This window comes from Cupressus sempervirens, chromosome 6 (assembly GCF_028749045.1).
Source record: "Cupressus sempervirens isolate cs-2001-9-10 chromosome 6, ASM2874904v1, whole genome shotgun sequence".
NCBI classification, from domain to species: Eukaryota; Viridiplantae; Streptophyta; class Pinopsida; order Cupressales; family Cupressaceae; genus Cupressus; species Cupressus sempervirens.
In genome coordinates, this window is record NC_143123.1 from 90,105,134 (window position 1) to 90,115,502 (window position 10,369).

Below are 10,369 nucleotides of genomic sequence, written 5' to 3' on the forward strand. Positions count from 1 at the left end.
TGCAATATCTGGTTTGGTGTGAGTGAGATACTACAAACCTCCAATCATGGATCTATACTTCTTCTTCTCTACTGTAGGTGTCTCATCTTTTTTGGGTAACTTATGACTAGTTATCATAGGTGTACAACTTTCCAAACCAAACCTTTTCAAGAAGTCTTTCAAGTACTTTGCTTGTGAAATGAAAATACCATCACTATTCTGTACAATTTGTAGTCCTAGGAAAAACTTCATTTCTCCTATCATGCTCATTTCAAATTCATTCTTCTTCTCTTTAGTAAAATTATCACTTGCTTCATCATTACCTCCAAAAATGATATCATCAACAAATATTAAAATAATCAGCAAACCATTTTCAATTTATTTCAAGTATAAGTTAATATCCGTCATACCTTTACCAAATTAGGCTTTGTTCTTAATTTATTTTGGATTAGATTCTATTGAGATTTTTTACCATCAATTTTTTAAATCACATTGCATGATTCATCATCGAGATGAGAGAGAAAGAACTACAAAACTTAGAAACTCTAGTTGTCTAGATTTGTAACATAGTTTCCTCCCATGAAGGGTGTCAATCAGAGAGATCAAATTTCCACAATCCATTAAACTTGTTCTTAATTGCTTGTGGATTAGATTGTGTTGAGATTTTTTACCATCAAAATTTCAAATCACACTGTGTGATTCATCATCAAGATGAGAGACCAAGAGTTGCAAAAAATCAGCTACTCTAGCCATCTAGATTTGTAGCATAGTTCCCTGCCATGAAGGTGTCAATCAAAGAGATTAGATTTGTACAATCCATTAAAATTGTTCTTAATTTCTTCTAGATTATATAGTGTTGATATTTTTTACCATCAACATTTCGAATCACACTGCATGATTCATCATCAAGATGAGAGAGCAAGAGCTGCAAAAACTTAGCAACTCTAGATGTCTAGATTTGTAACATATTTCCCTCCCATGAATGGTGTCAATTAGAGAGATTAGATTTCCACAATCCATTAAAATTTTTCTTAATTTCTTCTAGATTAGATTTTGTTGATATTTTTTACCATCAACATTTCGAATCACATTGTGTGATTCATCATCAGGATGAGAGAGCAAGAGTTGCAAAAGCTCAACAACTCTAGCTATTTGGATTTGGAACATAGTGCCCTCCCATGAAGGGTGTCAATCAGAGAGATCAAATTTCCACAATCCATTAAAAATTTTCTTAATTTTTTCTAGATTATATTGTGTCAAGATTTTTTACCATCAACATTTTGAATCACACTACTTGATTCATCATCAAGATGAAAGTGCAAGAGTTGCAAAAGCTCAACAATTCTAGCTGTCTAGATTCATAACATAGTTCCCTCCTATTTAGGGTGTCAATTAGAGAGATCATATTTCCTCAATCTATTAAAATTATTCTTAATTGATTCTTTATTATATTGTGTTGAGATTTTTTACCATCAACATTTCAAATCACACTATGTGATTCATCATCAAGATGAGAGAGCAAGAGCTGCAAAAACTTAGCAACTCTAGTTGTTTGGATTTGAAACATAGTTCCCTACCATGAAGGGTGTCAATTAGAGAGATTAGATATCCAAAATCCATTAAAAATTTTCTTAATTGCTTTTGGATTAGATTTTGTCGAGATTTTTTACCATCAACATTTTGAATCACACTGCATGATTCATCATTGGGATGAGAGAGCAAGAGCTGCAAAAACTTAGCAACTCTTTGTTGACTTTTTGCAACTCTTACTCTCTCATCCTAATTATGAATCACTAGTGTGATTCAAAATGTTGATGGTAAAAAATCTCAGCACAATCTAATCCAGAAGCAATTAAGAACAATTCTAATGGATTGTGAAAATCTGATCTCTCTGATTGACACCTTTCATGGGAGGGAACTATGTTACAAATCTAGATAGCTAGAGTTGCTGAGTTTTCATAGCTCTTGCTCTCTCATCTTGATGATGAATCACATAGTATAATTCAAAATGTTGATGGTAAAAAAATCTTAACACAATCTAATCTAGAAGCAATTAAGAACAATTTTAATGGATTGTGGAAATCTAATCTCTCTAATTGACACCTTTCATGTGAGGGAACTATGTTACAAATCTAGACAACTGGAGTTGCTAAGTTTTTGTTGCTCTTGCTCTCTCATCTTGATGGTGAATCACATAGTGTGATTCAAAACATTGATGGTAAAAAATCTCAACACAATATAATCCAGAAGAAATTAAGAACAATTTTCATGGATTGTAGAAATTTGATCTCTTTGATTGACACCATTCATGGGAGGGAACTATGTCACTAATCTAGATAGCTAGAGTTGTTGAGATTTTGTAGCTCTTTCTCTATCATCTTGATGATGAATCACATAGTATGATTTCAAACATTGATGGTAAAAAATCTCAACACAATCTAATCCAGAAGAAATTAAGAACAATTTTAATGGACTGTGGAAATCTGATCTCTCTGATTGACAACCCTTCATAGGAGGGAACTCTATTACAAATCTAGACATCAACAGTTGTTGAGTTTTTGCAGCTCTTTCTCTCTCATCTTGATGATGAATTACACAATGTGATTCAAAATGTTTATGGTAAAAAATCTCAACACAATCTAATCCATAAGCAATTAAGAACAATTTTAATGGATTGTAGAAATCTGATCTCTCTAAAATCAAGCTTTGTCAAATAACTATCCAACCTTGCATACAAGGTTCTAGGTGCTTGCTTCAGACCATATAAAGCTTTCTTTAATATGCATACCATTTCTTTGTCTTTTGATAAAGGAAAACATTTAGGCTACTCAATATATAACTCTTCTTTAAGTTCTCCATTCAAAAAGGTTGATTTAACATCCATTTGATAAACCTTGAACTTCTTATTTGCTACATAAGCTAGGAACATCCTTACTGCTTCCATTCTGACTATAGGTGCATATGTTTCTTTGTAGTTTATACCTTCTTGTTATGAATATCCCTTGCATACAAGCCTGGCTTTATTTCTCACAAGTTCACCTTTTTTATTCATCTTGTTTTTGAATAACCATTTGGTTCCTATCACATTCTTTTCTTTTAAGTCTAGGAACTAACTCCCATGTATCATTCTTTACTATTTGATCTAATTCTTCTTTCATTGCTTGAATCCATTGATCATCTTTAACTGCTTCATCTACACTCTTAGGTTCAACTTGAGATATCAGACATATATCCTCATTTACCCTGTTCTTTTTCGTCACTCCTTTTTCTTTGTTTCCAATTATTTTCTCAAGAGGGTGGTTCTTTGTCAGATTCCTATTAGGGGTAAGATTTGACAGCTCAACTCTTATCTCTTCTCTAGGTTTAGATCTCTGTTCTCCTCTTTGCTCAACAATTAGCACATCATTTTGCAAATCATTTTTAGTCTCAAAAAAAGCTTCATCATTCTATCTAACAATTCTAGAATTATATTCTTCTCCATCCAAATTATAATCTACCATCTTTTCTTTAGTTCCAAACTTTTCATTAATCCTTACATTTGCGCATTCAACTATTGTCTTAGTTCTATAGTTGAAACATCTATAAGCCTTTCTTTTCAATGAGTAGCCAAGAAATATAACTTCATCACTTCTTGGATCAAACTTACCAATGTCATCATCTCTCTTAATGTAACTTGCTCCCAAATATTCTAAAATACTTAACTAATGACAAATGACCAAATCATAGTTTAGAAGGTGTCTTGTCCATACCTTACCCGATATGTACTCTATTCAGAGTATATACTGTATTGACTATTTCTCTCCAAAATATCTTAGAAACATCTTTCTCAAACAATATTGCTCTTGTTGGTTTTGCTACAGACTTATTCCTTCTCTCAGCAATCTCATTTTTCTAAGGTGTTCTATGTGTAGATAGTTTCCTTTTGATTCCATTCTCTTCAAAAAATATATTAAACTCTCTAGAGGTAAATTCTCCTCCTCTATCGAACCTTATACACTTTATCTTAGCATCAGATCTCAAATCTATAAGGGCTGATCTCCCTTAGGTAGAATCTTTGCCCCTATTGCTTCTTTACCTTTCATGTGGATGATCATTTTCAATAAGGAAAAGCAATCCTCACTCTTAGATATCTCTATTGATAGGGTAGCTCAGTTAGTAGAGATATTATCTTTCTTTATTTCTTTCCTCAGTACTACATTACTAATTTTCTCTATGATTACAAGTCCCTCAAACTTGAGTTTTCCACTCCACTCCCTACCAATTTTTCCAAAGTGCTTGTATTCTTGTAACTGGGAGATGATAGCCTAAATGTCAGTGGATGTAGGATCACTGGTGGTTGACATTCCTAAGATTCTTTCTAGTGGGGTGACTAATTTCTTGATGAAGCAATTAATTTCATGAATCTCTACCTCCATTCTGACTTTAGCTAGCTTAAGGACTTTGAGTTGTGCTTCTATCACACCATTTTTTGATTTCCATAGGCCTACCTTAATGTCATTTCTAACCTCTCTAAGGTCCAAAGAATGTAATGTGAAGTCCTTTGTAGACATCTCTTCAATCCTCCCTTCCTTAGTGGGCTTAGCAATCTCCATAGACAAATGCCCTATATTAGGATCTTGTCCAAGGATTGACATAGTCTTCTACTTCTTAACTTTACTCAATGCTGATCTAGAACAAATTGCTAGAGATAAAGTTTCTTTTTTGGGGACTCCTTTCCACTTCCTCTTTCTGTCCAAGGTGTTTTCTAGCCATGTTTCTATGTCAATCACCTTAGATGCAGTCCCAAGCATTTCTACGCTGAAATTTTTTCTTTGATTTGAGTCAATGTCTTTGTAGCTAAAGAGAAATGGTTCTTTGGGGCCTATGAAATATGTTTTGAAGCTTTGAGGCCTTTCTCTATTTCTATAGTATTATTTGTAGCTTCATTGGACTCAGTAGACTCACTCTCGCTGCTTCCACCATCTCCAAGGTCCACCACTTGTATATGGGGACTACTTAGTGGGAGTAATGTAGCATTTGCGGATGGGATAGGACTACTATGGGGTGAGAGAGGCACTATAACTAAGTTTTCCTTCAATTCCTCCACCCTCTTCTTCTCAACCTCTATTTCAGTTCCAATCACTGGTACTAAACCATCCTGACAAGTCTTATTGAGGGGGATATTCTTGTCAAGAGGTTGGTCACCTCCATTGGTTGGCTAAGTAGGCCCTTGAGAGATGAGAAAGATTGTAATTGAGGCACCACTTTAAGAAGATGAGGCTACCACTACATTTAGAGATTCTTGGGTGGTCATGCCTTTGATTCTACTTCCCTGTCCAGTGGTCCACTTGGCCAATTTTTGAGTTCTCTTATAGATTCTTGCCATCATTGTGTCTAGGTCTTCCACGAGTTCTTCATAAGGTTCTAAACTTATTAGAGTACCTCTTAGCTTGGTCAAGTAGTTATTTCTATACATGTTTTGATCATCATCTTCAACTCCTTCTATGTCAATATTAACCTTATAAATCTTCACCTAGTCGACTATCAATCTAGCAAAGGCTCAATCACATCTCTCGAACTCATTTTAGCAATTAGCCCAATAGTCCTCAATGGTAATGATGTGCTTTACCACACTTCCTATTTGTAGAACATCTTTGGTATACTGACTTGGATCAAACATGGGCCTCAGAACTTCATACATGTCCAACTTATATTTCTTCTCAAACACCTTCATCATGTTTTTGGCGTCAGACCAGGTGTCGCAGCTAAAGGCTCTGACTTTCATGGGGAATTCATATCCTTTATTCTTTAGACTCCCACTTAGTATATTCACTTGTAGGGCTTACCATATGATCTCAATCAACATGTTCATATCACTTGCATACCTTGGTAGCTTTAAGGGAAATCTATTGAATGCTGCAAGATGCAAGTAAGAAAATGATGAGAATTGAATGAAGTGACACCCAAATTGACTAATGGAGGCCATGGATTTCGGGTTGAATCTCCTTTAGGGAACCTCTATAGGTCCTTGAAAATCCTCATAGTAATCACGTCATTCACCTTAACATAATCCACATAATTATTATGCAATTGTAGACATGGATAAAAATCATAAGATGTAACATCATCAAGGAAATTCTCTAATCTTGGGAAGCTAGGCCATAATGGTAATGATGCCAACATGTAAATCAAGAAGGAAGACATGTAGAACATATTATAGAACTTAGTTTCCTAGAGATCATTGGATAGAATCTTAGTTACCTCTTGAGCCTAGTCAATGTATTGGGTATCTGAAAAAATTACTTGGAGTACAAATAAATACTACTCGATGAAATTCAAAGCTTCTACGTCACCTTTCAACCCATGGAAGAGAACCAAAATGTCAATTTTTGGCTTAAGGTTGGTCTCAAACAGGGTTTTGGGAACTTTACACTTATCACTTTGTGGTTCCTGGAAGCATGTCCTCATGATTTCTTTCCTCTAGATCATATTGTTAGCTAAGAACTCATAGACAACTTCGGCAATGTCTAAATTAGAGAGCTCCTCCCACTCTGGCACATGAAGGCAGTTCACCACTATTTTCCTATCAATTGAGATTAGTACTATATCATCAAGTAGCACAATTTTCCTGGTTTCTAGATTGTAGTGATGAATGCATTCATAGATCAACTCAGGGACTTGGGCTGCAACTAGAAAACCAACTAATTCAACTTAATTTCATCCTTGGAGCTTCTCAGTGATGTGATGAATTCGTTTAGATCTCAACCTTTCTTGGAAGTCTACCATGTCAAAGAAGTGAAGAGAAGTATCTATAAATTTCTTCAATGCAAACTTGATACCAATTAACCCATCAAAACCCACAAACTTAGTTGCCATGAATTTGTGAACAAAATTTTGATTTGAAAAGTGAATGCAACAAAAAATGGAATAGTCACAAGTTTTTTTAAAAAGTTAATTGTATTGATAGAGTAAAAAATCAAAGAAAAAATAATAATTGATTCAACTACCTGTCCATATTTATATAAGAGCCTCAATTCATCTGTTAATCCTTAGAATTCATGCCACACGAATGAATTTAAGGAGATACTCATTGGATAGTAAATGTGAGAGTTCAACAAACATCTAGAGGTCTTTTCACTATTTTGTTGAACTCAATGATAACTTTCAATATTTCCACTACTTACCTTTCCATTTTCCTTTAAGTTCTAGAAAGTTACCATTGAGGTTCCCCATTGAGGAAAGTCCACTAAATGAGATTCTTGTTATATTTCCTCCTCCATTCCAATGTCACTCCAACACACTTTGGATCTAGTATAGGGGTCAAAATTAACAATTAACTTAATTTTCTTGAAAAATTAGAAAACTGTCTTCATGGGTTGGAAACCGGCTGAGGAGAAGACATTTTCCATTTTTTCATCATTGCTTCCTTCCAACTCAAATCTTTGACAACAACACTTCTGGAAGCTTGGAATTCTTATTTAAGGTGTGAGAAATTGTTTGAGAATCATTAAACATCTTGTTTTTCACCTCAAGCCATTTTGTGGAAAACTGTCTGCATGGGTTGAAAACCCATTGAGGAGAAGACAACTTCTAGTTTTCTGCCAAGGCTTAAATATTTGAGTAACAATGAATTTGAACAATGTTTGGAGATCTTAACTTGGATTCAAACATTAATTTATCTTAGAAACCTTCATCCTTTGCACACTTTTATTTCATATGTTTCTTCAAGTGGTTATTGTGGGAAATCACCTTCATGGGTCCAAAACCCACCGAAGATAAGATGATTTTCAAATTTTTGCCAATACTTGCTTATGAAAGAATGGTATTTCATGAGTGAATATGGAGCATGATTGATCATCAAATGAGAAAATTGAATCTCTATTGGACTAGGTACTAACTTACTCGACTAGCACACTATAAAATAGACCCCCACTTGGCAAGAGGGAAAGAGAAGGTAAAAGGGAAAATCCAATAGAGATCACCTAACCTTAGGGACTTAGAGCTAGACTAAAAGATGACCAAGGATTTCAATCACTTCTCTTACTAAACAATACTCACTTTTTCTAACTGGTTAGAAAATAAAAAGTGGGGCACAAACAACCAATAAACTTTTGATGATAATAATTATTTATAAAGTAATTATTATTAATAAAATAATTTTCAATTAAATTATTCATAAAATAATTTCTTATCTTTTAATAAAATAATGATTATTATTATTAATATTATAAAAATTAAATAATTAATAATAAAATATTAAACATTTAATATTATTTAATATATATAAAATATAATTCATTAAAAAAATTATATATTAAAATATTAAATAAAAATTAAAAAACTAAAGTTAAAATAAAAAGAAAAACCTTACCTTTTTAAACAAATACATTTATAGTCTCTAGGCTATCAAAGGGTGTCGTGGTAGCCTTGTCGCCATCACAACATGTCTACATTAGCAATACTTGTTGCATTGGCAATAGGCCTACCGTTGGTGACCACATTGCCATCGACAATGGAAAGAAATGGGTGGAAAGGTGGGTGGGGGTTGCTGGCCCCACCCACCATTAACATATCGAATTTTTTAAAAATAAAATAAACACAGCCCCCCAATAAAATCACAAAATCGTAGTAATATCAACATTTTTAAAAATTATTTAAAACCAAATACATGCCCCAATTCATTCTTTTAAAATTTAATAATCTAATTACATAGTAATTACAAATTACTGTGTAATTACATTATTTTATATATAATTTTTTTCTATAAAATCTTGTATAGAAACCTAAATCCAATAGTCAAAATCTATAAAAACAAATTTAGTTTTAGTTTCAAAATGCACAACTTGATTTTAACAAATCCATATACGAATCCCTAATTCATCAAACAAGGGTTTTAAGGCTAAATTCATTCATAGATGTTATCAACAAACGAAGAGCGATAATTTCAATATGAGGGCTTACAAATTTTCAAAGCATATATAGATATTTCTCAATCAAAGAAAAACGAATTCAAATACAAGGGTCACAACCCAAATAACATTTTGAAACTGGAATATGCAACAAACATAGAGAAGACAGAAGTTCAAAGATCAAAACTACTAAACAAATTAACCACAAGATCTTACCTAGATCTGATGCTAAAATGAAAATTACACATAGCACACAAACAATCCCCTTTTTCTTAAACCCTTCTTCTCAAAAAATTGCTCCCCCAAAACCTAGTTATTGCAAAATGAGCTCTAGATCATTGATAAAGAGTTCTCCCCTAAAATTAGAACTTTGATTGTGCAATCACATGAGGACTTGTTAATCTTTATCTTTTATTATTTTTGTTGGAACTGATTGAAAAGATCATGAGGGAGATTGTTGGAAATGACTGAAGAGATTATATATAAAAAGTAATGGAACTGGTAAAGAATGTTCTCAATCATTGTTTTGTCATTGATGTCAAACTTGCTACTTGCAGGAATGACAATTACTTTACTGATCCAAATACTATCAATTGGTTGATTGACAAGGAGGAGGAAATCAATAAAATGTAACTAGAACACCTAGAGAAAGGTTGAAGTTATGATGTTGTAATGAAGTAAAAAGATCAGCTAAGTCATTTGTAAAGCCTAACTAAGTTCATTAGAGAGAGGGAGCCGAGAAAGCTAGTTAGTGCTGAACAGATTCCTAGTTGAAGCCAAACAAGTTCAACTTTAGATGCCGAGTGATCTTCAAGTGCTGAGTCAAGACAGCAAGTGCCGAGTAAATATCAGATGCTGAGTGATCTCCAGATGCCAAGTAAAGATCAGATGCCGAGCAAAGATCAGGTGCAAAGTAAATACAAATGCTGAGTAACATAGAGATGCCAAGCATCAGTAAACCAATAGTGCCAAGTTGTTGTATTATTTCAAAGATCAAAGATTCAAGCCGACAAGGTTGTTATCTTGAATTCTGTGAATCAAATAGAAGATAAGAGTGATGAGCTGGTGGCATAGAACACCATGTAGAATGTTTTTGAAGAATACAATTGGACTCTAGACGAAGTTTCTAAATAAGAGCAAGATATGGGGTAGATACATTGTATCTTACCTAATCCATTTGAAACCCTAAAATTGGAGAGGGAGAATCGAGCGGCAAAGGAAATCCAGATTTCTATTTAAGGAGTCATAAGGCTACGAAGCAAAAAGAGAGAGGAGGTCAAGCATGAAAGCATAAAGTGCTGAAGGAGGTGCTAAGGAGTAAGAAAGCATAGTTACTTTGCTTCAACAGATGACCACAAATATGGTTGCATTGGTATGATGAGTAAGAAGACTTAAAGAGACAAAGCTTGAGATGACAAGCTGTCAGAGCTGAAGTGATTAAAGCTAAGCAAAAGGACTGAACTGAAGTGTGATCTAAAATCTGCAAGATATGTTGTAAGTTG